Source organism: Psittacula echo (genome assembly GCF_963264785.1).
Source record: "Psittacula echo genome assembly, chromosome: 7".
In the NCBI taxonomy this organism is placed as follows: Eukaryota; Metazoa; Chordata; class Aves; order Psittaciformes; family Psittacidae; genus Psittacula; species Psittacula echo.
In genome coordinates this window covers 16604390-16619835 of record NC_137740.1, presented here as the reverse complement: position 1 = coordinate 16619835, position 15446 = coordinate 16604390, and positions in this window count along the sequence as shown.

Below are 15446 nucleotides of genomic sequence, written 5' to 3'. Positions count from 1 at the left end.
GTGTGGATTGCTGCTATTGGATTGCCATCAGCCTTGCTCAGCACAGGAAGTGAACATCACAGCCCTCTGACAACTTTGCAAATGGATGCATCTGCTGTTGCCATGGAGATGGACCTGAGCTCACTGAAAGCTGGGTAATGGGCTCTAAAGTCATCACTCCTTATATGAAAAAATGTTGGGGTGATATCAGTTAGTAGTAGTAGTAATAATAATAATAACATCTCAGCTTGTGGAATATAGCCTTTGTTGGTTTTATTTTACAGTAGTGTTATGTTCATGTTTGTATTTGAATTATCTGGTGAAATATAACCTTCCCATTTATTTTGCACTTATTGACCACAGTGTTGCAGCTGTTAGATATGACCCAAATCCAGCAACAGGGAGAGCATCACTAAGAAAATGGATTTGAGGAGCAGGATTGTTTGTTTTAACTAACCAGGCATATGGACACAACTGACCATTTATTTTATCATCAGTGTCCTATTGCACAACCATTTTCCATTAGTCCTGAAGTGTTTGCTTGATCCATTGCCATTACAATATATGTTAAAGTTCAATATAATTATGTCCCACATTAACGTCCTTCCATTTTGCTGTGTTCAGCAATCTCCAGCTTTGCCCTAGTTTCACAGAGTTCTTAGTTGTACTTAAAATGTTTGCCTCTAGCTTCATAGTAACATCTTGCTAATCAAACAATACTGGCAAAGAAAATTATGCTATGCAGATAAACTTGACCATGAGAATTTATACTGTAAAAAAATTTAAGGATTTTAGAGAATAACTGTGGCTGTACTCACAGGGTGAATGCAGGGCTGCAAAAACAGAAAATAAGAGATAGAAGTCATCTTCTCAGCCTATGGTTTTGTGGAAAAACCTACGCTTATCAAGAATCCTGCAAAAACAATATGCCAGTCTTCATCTTGAGATATTTTAATAGGTTGCTCTTTAATTATTTACCTTCATCAAATTAGCAGCAGAGTAATTTTTTCACTGTAATATCAGCTCTTGAGAAACAGTATTGTACACCAGAAACTATTGTGATTTTTTATTACTGCGGCATATTAAAATATGATCTTGAAATTCTTTTAAATCTGAGCAGCAGTCATATTGATACAGTATAGGAAAATGAGATGTATGCTTTTAATTCCTAGGAAAACCTGTCCCTCTTAGAGGATGTGCAAACATCTTAGGCTGAAATAATGCTGAAATGAACAGTGCGTTCATTCAAACTCTTCACCTTAATTTATATACTTATGGTGTGCTTATTTTTATTTACCGATCAGCTGTTTTGTAGGTAGATAAATGGGTTTTGAGGCTATTTGCTTTCAAAATGTCCTTTGTTAATCCTCTGTCAAGTTAAAGAGAAAATTTGGTAACCATTTTAATCCATTTCCCAAAATCTGTCTTGTCTCCTTATGGTGCCTAGAAGCACTAAATTATTTCCAAGCCTATGCAGAGTGTCCTGCTATATGTGTTTTAAAGGACGCCTAAACTTTGTCCATTATAGTTAAAAGGAGCTCAGTGGAAGAGATCAGGTTTGCACATTCAGAAAAGATGCTGGTAATGAAGGAAGCTAGTGCTTCTGTAGTAAAAGTCATTAGGCATGCAGCCAAATTCAGATCTTACAGTCTTCCTTCAGGCCATGCTTGTGAGACTCAGGTTATTTTAATTATATTGTTTCTTTCCAGTAGATTTGAAAGGAAGATGATTGCACTGTTCTCTTTCAGTGACAACTCTTTTCAATCTCAGAGGCTAAGTAAAGGATCTGATGGTTAGCTCATTTCTGAAGAATCTTCTCACAGCCACTTTTGTATGGGGGTTGTATTTTAGAGTCAGGATTGCAATTTAGAGCGCTGAACTGGTGCAGACTGCCACTTGCAGAGCAGGATTAGAGTTCTCCAAGCCACTGCCAAATCAGCACAGTCACTTTAGGTACTATTTACAGGCACCCCCAAACTAACACATGGTCTTTGCATGCTCAGGAGACATTGAGGAATGCAGCGGAAAGAGTGATCTCCAGAAAAGGGAGTCAGTACAGAGCTCTGGGAAGAGTCTTTCACAGGACTTGTCTCTTTTTCAGAATTATCTGAAACCTGCATTCTTTTCCTCACATTATCTCCCAGTTTCAGTATGAATGAAGTCAATGGAAGATCCCTCACTGACTTCAGAGCGGCAAAGTTTTAATATTTAGAGAAAAATCACTATGAAGAATAACAACGCAATATAAACACTTCTGTTATACATGCAAATGTAAATAACACTTTTATAGCATTTATTTAAATCCCTGGGCACTGGTGGAAAATAGGTCTCCAAATAACCTAAATAGTTTGGCACATTAAACTCTCAGCCTTTGCAAATATTGGTAGTGTTTCAAAGAATGCATTTTTAAGTGAGCAGTAAAAAGCAATTAGGCATGTAATTGTTGTTTTAGTGATTTAAGCCAATTCCCACTGCAGTCAGTGGGAGTCTTTACATTTACATCAATGGGGACTGAGTTGGAACCTTACACATTTGAAGAAAGGTAAGGAAAAAGAAGGGAGGGGCAAAATTGTACAAAATCAGAATTGGGAATTTTATAAGTCTATATAAAATGAACAAAATATTTTACATGGCAGACATCTTTTGCTAGGCAGAAAGCATCTACTAGCCACAACTATTAGAACAGGCAGATGGAAAGCTTCAATATATATTTTATGGTGTTACTTTGATTGAAAGTAAAAGTTGTATTTATTGTTTTTAGGTGGAATTTGGAAAGAGAAACTAGTCAGAACATTTCCAATTACTTGTGAGAATTATGGATGGTGTATCTATCTACACTGCAGTAATCTGAATTCAGGATTATAAGTATTTAGTTTTCCCCTTGGTTGATGTGCAAGTATATAATGACTGTGAAGATGTACAATTCAAAACCAAGTGCCCTGGATGAATCTTTAAAGTTTTAAGTTGTCAAAAGTATAGTATGTCTGAGGGGGAAATCTACTATTCTTGTTACAAGATTATAGTGTAATTTTACTGCATTATTTTTTCCCCTGAGGTATCGCAGCATCTCATTTACAGTATTTTGTTTCCTGCAGAAATGAGATTGCAGGAGATACTTTTGTCATTATCAAGTCAGGGTTAGGTTCATTGCTTTAGATAAATCTAAATGGAGTAGCAGAATATGGATGCAAATGGAGGGCCAGGAGACCTCCTTGGATGGATAAGGAGCTGCTCAGGAAAATTCAAAGGAAAAAAGAGGCTTATAGAAGGTGGAAGCAGGGACAGACAGCCTGGGAAGAATACAGGGATGTTGTCCAGGAAGCTAGGGACCAGGTTAGGAAAGCTAAGGCCCAGTTAGAATTAAACTTGGCTAGGGATGTTAAGGATAACAGGAAGGGATTCTATAGGTACGTACTGAATAAAAGACAGACGAGGGACAACGTAGGCCCCCTCTGGAAGCTATCGGGAGAACTGGCTACCCTGGATTTGGAGAAGGCTGAGGCTCTTAATGACTTCTTTGCCTCAGTCTTCACTGGCAAAGGCTCTGACTGCACCACCCAAGTCCTGGAAGGTGGACGCAGGGACTGTGAGAATGAAGACCCTAGGCCCACTGTAGGAGAGGATCTGGTTCGAGACCATCTTAAAAACCTAAATGTACACAAGTCCATGGGACCTGATGAAATCCATCTGCGGGTCCTGAAGGAGCTGGCGAATGAAGTTGCTAAGCCACTGGCCATCATATTTGAAAAATCATGTCAGTCAGGTGAAGTTCCCCACGACTGGAAAAAGGGAAATATAACCCCCATTTTAAAGAAGGGGAAAATGGATGACCTGAGCAATTACAGACCAGTCAGTCTCACCTCTGTGCCTGGCAAACTCTTGGAGCAGATTCTCCTGGAAGGCATGCTAAGACACATGAAAAACAACGAGGTCCTTGGTCACAGCCCGCATGACTTCACTAAGGGGAAATCCTGCCTGATCAATTTAGTGGCCTTCTATGATGGGGCTATGGAACTGATGGACAGGGGCAGAGCAGTTGACGTCATCTACCTGGACTTGTGCAAAGCCTTCGACACTGTCCCACACGACATCCTTGTCTCTAAATTGGAGAGACATCAATTTGATGGGTGGACCACTCGGTGGATAAAGAACTGGCTGGACGGCCGCACACAAAGAGTTGTGATCAATGGCTCGATATCCAGCTGGAGACCGGTAACGAGTGGTGTCCCTCAGGGATCGGTGTTGGGATTGGTCTTGTTCAACATCTTTGTTGGTGACATGGACAGTGGGATTGAGTGCGCCCTCAGCAAGTTTGCCAATGACACCAAGCTGTGTGGTTCGGTTGATATGCTGGAGTGAAGGGATGCCATCCAGAGGGACCTCGACACACTTGTGAGGTGGGCAGTTGCCAGCTGTATGAAGTTTAACCATGCCAAGTGCAAGGTCCTACACCTGGGTCAGAGCAATCCCAGGCACAGCTACAGCTTGGGAAGAGAAGAGATTCAGAGCAGCCCTTCAGAGAAGGACTTGGGGGTGTTGGTTGATGAGAAAATGAACATGAGCCGGCAGTGTGCGCTTGCAGCCCAGAAAGCCAACCGTTATCTTGGGCTACATCAAGAGGAGCGTGACCAGCAGGTCGAAGGAGGTGATCCTGCCCCTCTACTCTGCTCTCATGAGACCTTACTTGGAGTATTGTGTGCAGTTCTGGTGTCCTCAACATAAAAAGGACATGGAACTGTTGGAACAAGTCCAGAGGAGGGCCACGAGGATGATCAGGGGACTGGAGCACCTCCCGTATGAAGACAGGCTGAGAAAGTTGGAGCTGTTCAGCCTGGAGAAGAGAAGGCTGCGTGGAGACCTCATAGCAGCCTTCCAGTATCTGAAGGGGGCCTACAAGGATGCTGGGGAGGGACTCTTCATCAGGGACTGTAGTGACAGGACAAGGGGTAACGGGTTCAAGCTTAAACAGGGGAAGTTTAGATTGGATATAAGGAAGAAATTCTTTACTGTGAGGGTGGTGAGGCACTGGAATGGGTTGCCCAGGGAGGTTGTGAATGCTCCATCCTTGGCAGTGTTCACGGCCAGGTTGGATGAGGCCTTGGGTGACATGGTTTAGTGTGAGGTGTCCCTGCCCATGGCAGGGGAGTTGGAACTAGATGATCTTAAGGTCCTTTCCAACCTTAACTATTCTATGATTCTATGATTCTATGAACTACTCAGAGGTCTGGTGGAGTAAACACCCTCTTTCTTTTCAGTGCAGGAGGAGAGGCAGCGGGCATTAAGATGGCCAGCCTGGCGTGAATGTGTGAATGGAAGCTCCCCATCTACAATATAAAGGTGAGACTCTAAACTGAAATATTTCAAATCATATTCTCCTCTCAGAATGCAATGATATTTCAAAATATAAATAATGGCTAGTAAGGAGATGTGATGCAGCTCACTTCAGTGACATGGGTAAAATAAGCTTCCAAGGATTTATAGCAACCAAAGTATTACTTCTGGTGATATATAAAGCTACACACAGATCTTCCTCTAGACAATCAGAGAAACCAAGCAGAACATAGCTGAAAGGATGTATTATAAAACAAAACAGCATAGCTGCAATGATGTATTACAGTTTGTTTGACCGTTTTCATCACAAGAACACGGCCTTTAGATCAAATGTGTTTGCACCAAGGCCAACTATGCCTCCATAGAATTACTTGCCAACTGCGGTAGGGCCTCAGAGAATTAACTTTATAATTATTGGACGTTAGAAAATGTATTTTACTCTCTCCACTGAAGTGAAAATATACCTCATTTTCAAAAAGTATTATTTACCACCACCACCCCCAAAAAAGGCAATCAAGAACAGAGCATGAGGTGCCTGAGCAGATGACACCATCCCTCTCAAACCCTGAGGAAGCAGTGCTTTGAGTTTTGCTGACTGGCCACTGGATGCCACTATTGTTCCACTGAAATTAAGTGTAGGGTTACCATCTTCTGATTCGTTTACTACCGCTGAAGACAGCAGCTTAAATAGCACCAGTATACGCAATTTTCTGCAGAAAATAAGCGGTTAGATTTGAAATGATTAATGGTTTTTACTGTGTTTAGACATTTGACTTTCCTCCTTGCTCAAAGCCTCTTCTCAGCAGGAATCACAGCACCAGCCTCTCCCTTCAAAGGCTTTGGCTGGCTACCCCCATCTTTTGTCTCAAGGGAAGCAATTTCAAACCCACATTCTGGTCATGCAGAATATTTAGGCATTATTCTGGAAAAGAGAAGACATTAATGACATAACACTGGCTCCCAACAAATAAAGACAAGATCTGAGGAGCTGATTGTGCAAACTGCTAGCAAGCGGCTCATTCTCCCTCTGGCCCACGGTATTGTGGTCCTCAGCTGACTGAGGCTGCAGTGAAGCTCAGAGCCTCTTTCAGTAGTAACCTTGGAGTTGAATGTCAGGATGACCTTAAGATTAGAAGAAAGCAAATTGAAAAAGCAAAATTTAATACAAATAGGTGTTTTTATCTTGTTTTTAACATGGTCTGGTCTGAAAACAGACCAGTTCTGCCTCTACTGAGTCATGGGACATGAATTGCAGTATTTCTCACCATCTCCAGGTCTGCCTGTGCAGCTCCTCAAGATCTATGATCTCTTGAAGCCCACAGGAAAACCCTGTGGTGCTCAGTACATGATGCAGTGCTGAGGTGTTCCCACGATTGCACCATGGTTTTGCAGCCTTCCCTCCTGTAAGGAAAGGACTTTCCATTCACCTTTGTGCAGCACTGTCCCAGTGCCTCCACACACATCCTGTGACACTGGATCTGGTATTATTTCATGGTGGTGCTTTCCATGATTAAATTCCCACTTGGCACTGGCACTGAGCCCTGCTCTAGTTAATAGAAAGTGTGAGCAACAATGATGCTTATGAGTCCCTCTCACCTTTTCTTCAGGCGTTCTCCTGTGTAAGCTCTCTACACACCAACACTATTCATGCTTGCTGTCTGTGCCATGCAGCCACACAGTGTTTTTTTGCTTTCCAGGAGACAACTCTGTCAGGAAGTTGCTGCACTAGTTGGTATTCCAAAGGCAGTCACCTCCAGCAAGAGGCGAAGACAAAAACTACTGGTAGTAATGTCTTAAATCCTCTGATCTAAAACTTCACACTAAATCATGTAATTATGTTACATACTGGCACCTAACTGTAGCACTAAAAAGTTTTCCCCTTTTCTATAGGCTGTATCAATGAGAAATACAGGCACTTTTTTCCTATGAAACACACATATTCCACCTTCTATTGGCAATTTCACACAGACAAAAAAATACTGGATGTTACCAATTAAAATCAAGATTGATTTATTGTAGCTGAGGAATCCCTAACCTCATTTCATAACTGCCTTTCAAAATCACCAGGGAAAGGTGACTGTCATTTATGTGGATATGGAAACAAAAATGACAGTGTAATTTATGATCGAACCTAAATCAACTTTTCTCCGTGGCTCACATTTTTTCTTTTGCAATTCTTATCAGTTGAAGTGATTTTATTTTTTTACTACGGGTTCCTTTATGTTCCACCCCAGTTTCTAAAAATATTTCTTTTGCTTAATTTCAAAAAGGCATTCTAAGATCTTGTATATCCAAGCGTACAATGTAGAATACCAGTTTTCATTTAAAAGGGACCTGATATAATAGTAATCTAGAGTGTCCTAGTAGCACAAGTCACAGCCTGTACAGTGACTGAAGTCATACACACATTAGGTGTTTCTACAGACATTCAAAAAAATAACCTAAGCTAACAGAACAGGATGTTCAGGTGTTTGCTGGAATGCAACCCCCGATAATACTATACAAAAATTATTTCACATAAGGATATTTTTAAAGATCCAGTTGCTGGTGTCAATCTGTTTTTAAAGCAGCTCACTTTATTTCTTCAAGTAACAGAAAACCTTTCTTAAACTCTTACCCAAGAGACCAGTAAGAACAAGTTACTCATCGTGATCTTTCCCCTTCTGGACAGAGAGCTATTATGCTAGCTGTATTTCTCATGTTTAAACTGTGTGTGCAAGTGAATGAGAAGTTTCTTTGTGCAGGTTTCAGATTAAGAACTAAGGAGAAAGCAGCTCATGTTACCAAGATTTTCTTATTATCTTTAAACATGTAGGTTTTAAAATACGTTCTTTTTTTTTGTTTTGTCTTTGCTTTTTTTTGAAGGCATAGCATGCAGGAGGCATGCCAGCTATCTGCAGAGACAGCATGTCTTGGCAGAGCTGAGATACTGCTCACTGCCATACTGCTGCCCTTAAAATTTATTTTAAACAGGGATTTTATTTGTAAGATACTAATGTGAATATTGAATTTTTGCAAAATTATTTCCTTTCAGCTGGTAATCTGTCTTGACACTTTTCTTCTATCAGGTTATGGTACTTGTGCACATGAAGTTTGAATTGTACATTGGCACTCACACATCATGAGCATTTGCCACGCTGGGGAGTGATGTAGAACCACATACACAATTGTTTCCTTATGCTTTTGCTGAGCTAGTCCTTAACCAAGAAAAGAAAGGATTCCAATGTGTCTTTAAGCAGTAAACTCACCCTAGCTCAGACTGTACTCAAGCAGCGTGACATGAAGCACCTCTCTTGGGAGAGGCATTGTTTGAAACCAGTTACAGCCGGGGATGCTTAAAACCCAGTGTATCAGCTGCGTTCACCATGGATAACTGTATCTTAATTGCTCTGCAAGCTAGTTACAGTCAAGCTAAAGAGAGACAGGATTGAAATCGTTAGGTTCTGTTCCTTTTCTGACATTCAGTGTTACTTTGCGAGTCTCAGACTGAAAGGACTGTGCTGTGGTATACTATTATTCCAGAAATTTTATTTTCCTAAATATTTTACTGTATGGTTGAGAATGGCACTACATGAAAGCTTTAATTCTTCTCTTCTGACGTGTATAATTCTTTTTACAGTCAATAAATGATACTGCAGTAAATTTTCTCATGGAAGAAGAAGACTGTACTTGCACACAGCGTCACTGTGTGCACACACACAGCACACACACTTCAAGGCCTGTGCTGGTCCATAGGAGTGCAAAATGTATGGCAAACTCCTGTGAGAGTGTCAGGGTCATATTTCTATTGAAATTCAATGCCCTGATGATCTGAAATTTGAGTTAAAAAGTAAATTACAGTCCTTGTCCTGAAAACATACTTAACACTTTGATGCCTTAGTTCCCATGTTTAAAATTATAACACCACTCCTGCCCCTTTTTATGTGATAACCCTTCAGAGTTTGGGATTTTCTGCGTTATTTTGAGGTGCTGAACAATGGCACAGATGTGTTTATTTGCTGACAATGAAAAAAGGTCTTATTTTCATGACTGGGAAGAGGTCACGTAAACCAGAGACTGTTTCTGCGGACACCATACTAACATTCTTCATTCACCACTTTCACCTGAAATGCTATTTTGCTGCTTTTCACAAGCTGTGGGACCTTTCTTCACTTCCCTGATGCTACTCTTTGCTCTTCCCTCCTTTAAAAACACACTGCAACAATTTCAAGCACTTTTGAGTGCCTTAGTGTTTGGTAACGACACTTACCCAACTATCTCAGCAGCTGTCTGAATGAAGAACAGTTAAATGCAAGAGATTCAGTGACGTTTAGCCCTGCCTGTAGTGATATTTCATGTGTGTGAGATGTTGAACAGATTTTTGTGAAGTTTTTTCAGATGGAGATTGACGCAGACATGCAAAATATTGCACATATTCTCTGATGATGGTGTATGTGTAGCACAGGACAGGGTGGGAAGAAGAACAACTGTTTCATGGCACAAGTTGCTATAGCTACTAAGATCAAAATTTTTCATGAAGTATCTGCATCACTGAAACCCTTCAACAAAGTTGAATTAAATGGCATTGTCTACGCTGCTTCATGAAAATTTTCCCTTGAACTAGTAACAGTGTGAAAACAGTTCAGCAGTGAACCTGAATTGCTGCAGGCATTGTAGCCATCTGATATCCTTCTCCAAAGGTCTTTGAGTAAATCCAATAAAAGCTTACCTGGTGCCTGCCTCTCAGAATGGAAAGAAAAATTTGGATGCTATATTGTGTGAAAATATTTAAATGAGTTTTCTGCTCCCATCTTTAACCAAAAATAAAGTTGCAGAGACACAAGTGTGAGGGTGTAGCTCCATGAAGGGGATAAGTGATCTAACACTTCACCAATACTAAAATTGGAAAGTCCCATTCCTCCCCCATTCTTTATTTTCCCTCTCTCCTACCCTGGATTGTCTTGTACTGGCTCTAGCATATGTTGGACTTACTCACTTTTCCAGATCATAAGGACTTCTGTTCACACAATTCACTTGCTAAGCTGTTGAAACACTAGCCTGACAAAAAAATTGAAAGAAATAGTGAGCTGAACTGACTCAGACAAGGGCAATAAAAACCAGTGCCTGTGCAAAAGCATGTAGACATGTATGGGGAGAAGCAGTGAAACAATGATAGCCCGTGGTTTTGTTGGCATCCTGTCACTCACCGTGAGGCGCTCTTGTTCAAAAGTTCTGTGTATAGTTTCTTTGCTGCAGAGTCAGCATCCTTTTTGTGTTACATTGCCTTGGATCCCCAATGCTTTGTTTGCTTTCTGTGGCAATGGTTTGGCACAAAGCCTTGGGTGGCGGATGCTCTGACCAGACAGCAAAACCATCTCATCCCAGGGATATTTCTGTGACTGTTGATGTGCTTGGTCAAACCCCTGGGGAAAGATAGCCACCTTTTCTCTACATTTTTGTAATCTAACAGGAATTAGACTGAAATCTCACAGTCCAAGTGTAAAAGCAGAGGGAACTTTCAGACAAAAGTTGAATGTCTTTCAGATACTGATCCAAGTCACTCCCATGTAGTAATGCAGAAGGGGAAAGGAGGGACTTGACCACACAGGTGGGCTCAAATATGTAAAGCCTACCCAAATTCTGTTGTAGATTCCTTCATCTTTGGAGTCTCCAGTGGGCTCTGGAGGTATCTGTTAAGATCACTGCACAACTGAAGCTTCTAATGTGTGAGCTGGAACTGAGAACAGACCTTAAAGAACAGACCTTACCAGTGCTCAGCACAATTCACAGACTGGCTTATGAGGTTCTTTTTATGCATCTCCACAAAGAGATGTGAAAGCCCTATGAGCTGGGCTTTGCTGAGATGCAGTTCTTACATCAAGAGACAATAAAGGAGTCACTGGCTGCCACTGGCCTACTGCATAACAGGATCAGACATTTTAATGAGCTTCTGCTAGTCCATGGTTCATCAGCCCTGTTGATTTGTAATGAAGCAGGACACTGCTATAGAAACCATGCCAACAAAAAGCATTTTTGAATGTACTTAAGAAGATGAGTTTGAATTGAAATGCAAACTGTGGATCAGTTCACCTCTTCCTGAATTGTAGGAGCCTGTTTGCCCTCCTGTGCATGTTACAGTTTAATCCAGCCTGAATGTAAGTTTTAAGAGGTATTCTGCAAATTTCATTTCCCAAAGCATCGCATTTCCTCTGGTGCTTTAATATTTTTCCCATTATAATACTTAATCCCACTTTTTAGCAAAGAATTACACAGATGAGATTATAAACACATCTTCAAAAATTCTCTAATATTTTATTCTATAGTTTATAAATGAAATGGGGCTAAAATTAATTTTAAGGATAATGGTCTATATCACATAAAGAAAAGGCTATGAAATAACACACAAACACCCTTTTTTTTTTCTCCTATAGTGCTGAATCCTAAAGCAAAATAAAGTGAGTCTCCAGATAGTTCTATCAATTAGATTTAAGCAAACCCAGGTGAAGAAGGAAAACACTGTTTAAGGAGTTCAACTTTTAAGGCTGTGTTAGTGTCAAAGACCTGATATCCATTACAGGATGTTTATGATGTTGCTCAAGACAGCAAAAGATGTTATCCTCTACTGTATCCCTTAGGAACCAAAACTTCCAATGACACTACCCTTTCTCAGCACCAAAAATCCTACCTATATATCACCTTGTTATGAACCACTTCAGAAAAGTGCATTTCAATTCTCACTGTGCTTTGTGGAAGACTGTTATACCAAATTTGTGCATTATCAATAAATAACTTTCTTGGGCTACAGTTTTTCATAAGGTAAAATTTCCTCTGTCACTTGCTTGAATGTATCCCACAAAGACTTCTCCTTTCCTGACCAGCCCTTAAAAAAACCCCGTAAACAAAACCCAACCCATGATGCACAGCAAAGTGCTTGGGGAGTTCTCTTTTTGAATAGCATCAACTTCAGGAACAGCTGCTAAGATCAAATGGACAAAGGGAATTCAGCACCACCCACTCCATGTATTATCTTTTAAAGCCCCAGGACCTTAATCCTTCCCATGAACAAAGTCTGTTGTCCCACTTGGCATTACCACTAACGTATTCTGTGCGAGTCTGCTTCCTCTTACAGAGTGCACCTGCAGCAAAGCTAGAGTATAAAGGGCCAAAGCCTCTGCAATTAACCTGAGTCATAAAATGAAACATTCTGTGCTCTGAGGACTAATTTCCTATGACCTAAACAACTCTAAAAAAAATGTAGTTATCAAAAACATTTATTACTAATCTTGCAAAGGTACTAAAAGCCCAAACAATAATCACTATTTCTGCAAGCTGCTGAAGTCTGCTTCCTACACGGCAAGTGCCAGACAGTTTACTAACCATATATAAGTCTTTTTGGGAGATGTCTGCCCATAAACAAAGGAAATAGCTTTACTTCCAATCTTGATGTCAAGAGTATATTTCATTTCTGGGAGTTAAATTCTGTGAGAATTTTGAAAGGCTGGTTTTGACCTTGTTCAGTGTTCTTCCATTCTCAAGCTGACCTTTGAAAACCAGGAATGATGAATGAAAAAGAATCCAGAAGCAGAGCAAGCAGCATGTAAGAGACATAAGAGGTTTATCACAGCTACGTTAGTGGCAGGAAAAAATACAAGACTCATTTTCCTTCACTATTCCACCCCTTCTTGCACACCACAGAGCATCACTGTCCACTTGGTGACGGTAACAGTGAAAATGCTAACATACGGCCTGTATCCTGTGTTACCATCTTCTTTCACTGAAAATACAGAAAAATAATCAAAATTTGCTGACTTGGGTGAATAACTGAATTTATGAGAGGATATATGAATATATAATCTATGAAAAATAAATATGTAATATTCCAGTTGCTGCTGTTTCTCTGTGATGGCGGCTTTCCAGTCGTAACAGCCAACCTATCTATTGCATTTTCAGCCTCTTTTCTGTCAATAATTGTTTTGTTATTTCTTATAACATTCTAGCTTTTGACATATTGACAAAAATATGCCTCAATCTCTTCACTTCACTTGTGATTAGATGTTTGTGGTTATTCGAACTGGGTCCTCCAAAAGGATATTCTCCCTAAAGCTAGATGTGAAGAGAATACTGGACCAATAAAGGTTAAGTCATTAGAGAAAATATAAAGAAATAGAAAGAGAATGCAGCTGAATATTCCTTAAAGACTCATTAGTCATGAGAAATTAAAATGTACTAAAAATGTTATGTACTCAGCAGAACCTGTTATGGTGACCTCATCTTAAAAAAAAAAAAAAAAAATAACAACAGAAAACAAAACTCAAACAGAATAAGGTTGATTTTATTGAAAATTATTATTAACCTGGAAAGAAATTAGGATTAAAATTTCAGATTAGGAAAGGCAACTTAAAAAGTGACCTGCACCAAAATACAATGATAGAGACATGTGAGATGTCAACGAACTTACAGCAATACAGAGGACTGAGAATTACATATTGCGAGTACACACACATTACATATGATTGCAGAATTTGGTGTACTTGGCTATGAACGTGGTAGGTGTCAACAAAAACCAATGAGGATGTCACTGACTCAGTGAAGGCTGCAGTCTTGCAAACCCCAGTAGTGAAATTAGCCAAATCCTATGGGTCACGCTTACTCAGTTGATTTCACTGAGTTCTATCGGGTAATTTTATTAGGAGCCTCACATATTAAATGACATAACACTAGACAATTTAATGGATGCTACTGGAGCAATAAGCATGTGCCAGACAGGGTGTCTTGGTGCTCCTCCACCACTACTGCACGCCACAGAGGGCTGTCAGACACATGAGGTCCCTCACACTGAGCCATTTTTATGATGTCTGGGCACAGCTTGCTCTGGGTGAGTGCCAGGGATTCCTGGTGTGAGCTAATTGCTCAAATCAGCAATACCTTTGTCTCAGATAGCACTGAACAACCCTCGACATCAGCTATGAAGGTGTCTTCTTTAAAGTGTTTTACAGAAATGTTGCTTTCGAATAACAACATGACACAGAGAAGTTGTTCTTAAGCTTTTATCTGCAGGCACTGAAACTCCCTGCGGGGAGAAAAAAAAAAATGCAGCAACAAATAGTCAGACGTAGGGGCTAATCTTTAATAACAGGTTCTTTCAGAACTTGCGACCGCTCTGTTCCCTGTGACAGGCGATGTCATTCTGGGCAGAGCATTAGGTAAGGAGACACCACTCCATGTACTCGCAGTGCAGCGGAGGGCCCAGGCCCCACGGGGACTTCTCGCCGCCAACCCCTGCAGTCCCTCACCTTCTCCTCCCCTCACCGTCGGCTGATGGCGGGGCAGGTGCGGCCATAGCGGCGCCACAGCCCGCCGCGGCGGTGCAAGCCCTTGTTGATGGTCTCCTAGCAACTGCTCGGCCAATGGGAGCAGCGCTGGGGCGGGGTCACGCTGGGGCAGAGGGTTAACCCCGCGGGGCCCGGGGAAGGGCCGTAGCGGTGGCTGTGGTAGCTGAGCGGCGTGGAGCGGAGCAAAGCTGAGCAAGGCAGAGCCGAACCCACTCGTTGCCGCCTCCGTGCTCCTCCCCCGTCGCGTCGGCAGCAGCCGCAGCAGGTGGTGCTACGCGGATGGGTGCGCGGGTCTCCGCCTGCTCACCGGCGCCTCGGGAGGAGGGTTCCGCGGGGCTGCGTCCCGCCCGTGAGGCGTGGCGGGTAACGGGCGCTCTGCGGCGAGGCACGAGCGGCGGGAGCGGGAGGTACAGCCGCTGCGCTGGGCTCTGCCCGCCCGGCCGTGTGGAACCCGGAGAGGGCTGGCCGAGGGAAACGCCGGTTTCGCGGTTTGCCCTCGCCCGGGCCGGGGAAGGGTTGCGTGCGGGTGGGGAGCCTTCCTGGCCGCGGCGAGGCGGTGGATCTTGACATGTGCTCCTTCTTACCAGGCTCCGGCTGATCGCAGGGACGAGGGAAAGCTAGGTTAGCGGCTTGGGTTTGCCGGCTGTCCCTCCGCTGGAAGGCCTAGCGATTTGTTGATCTCTGTGAAGCTACAAGCGTCAGATGCTCTAAGAGGTGAGAGCTATAAAGCTTTCTAATGAGTCAGTGAATATATGATTGCTCGGGTTGAGCTGGTAGTTTCACGTGACGTAAGAGTAGAGGTTCTGTAAAGAATTTTGTGTCTCT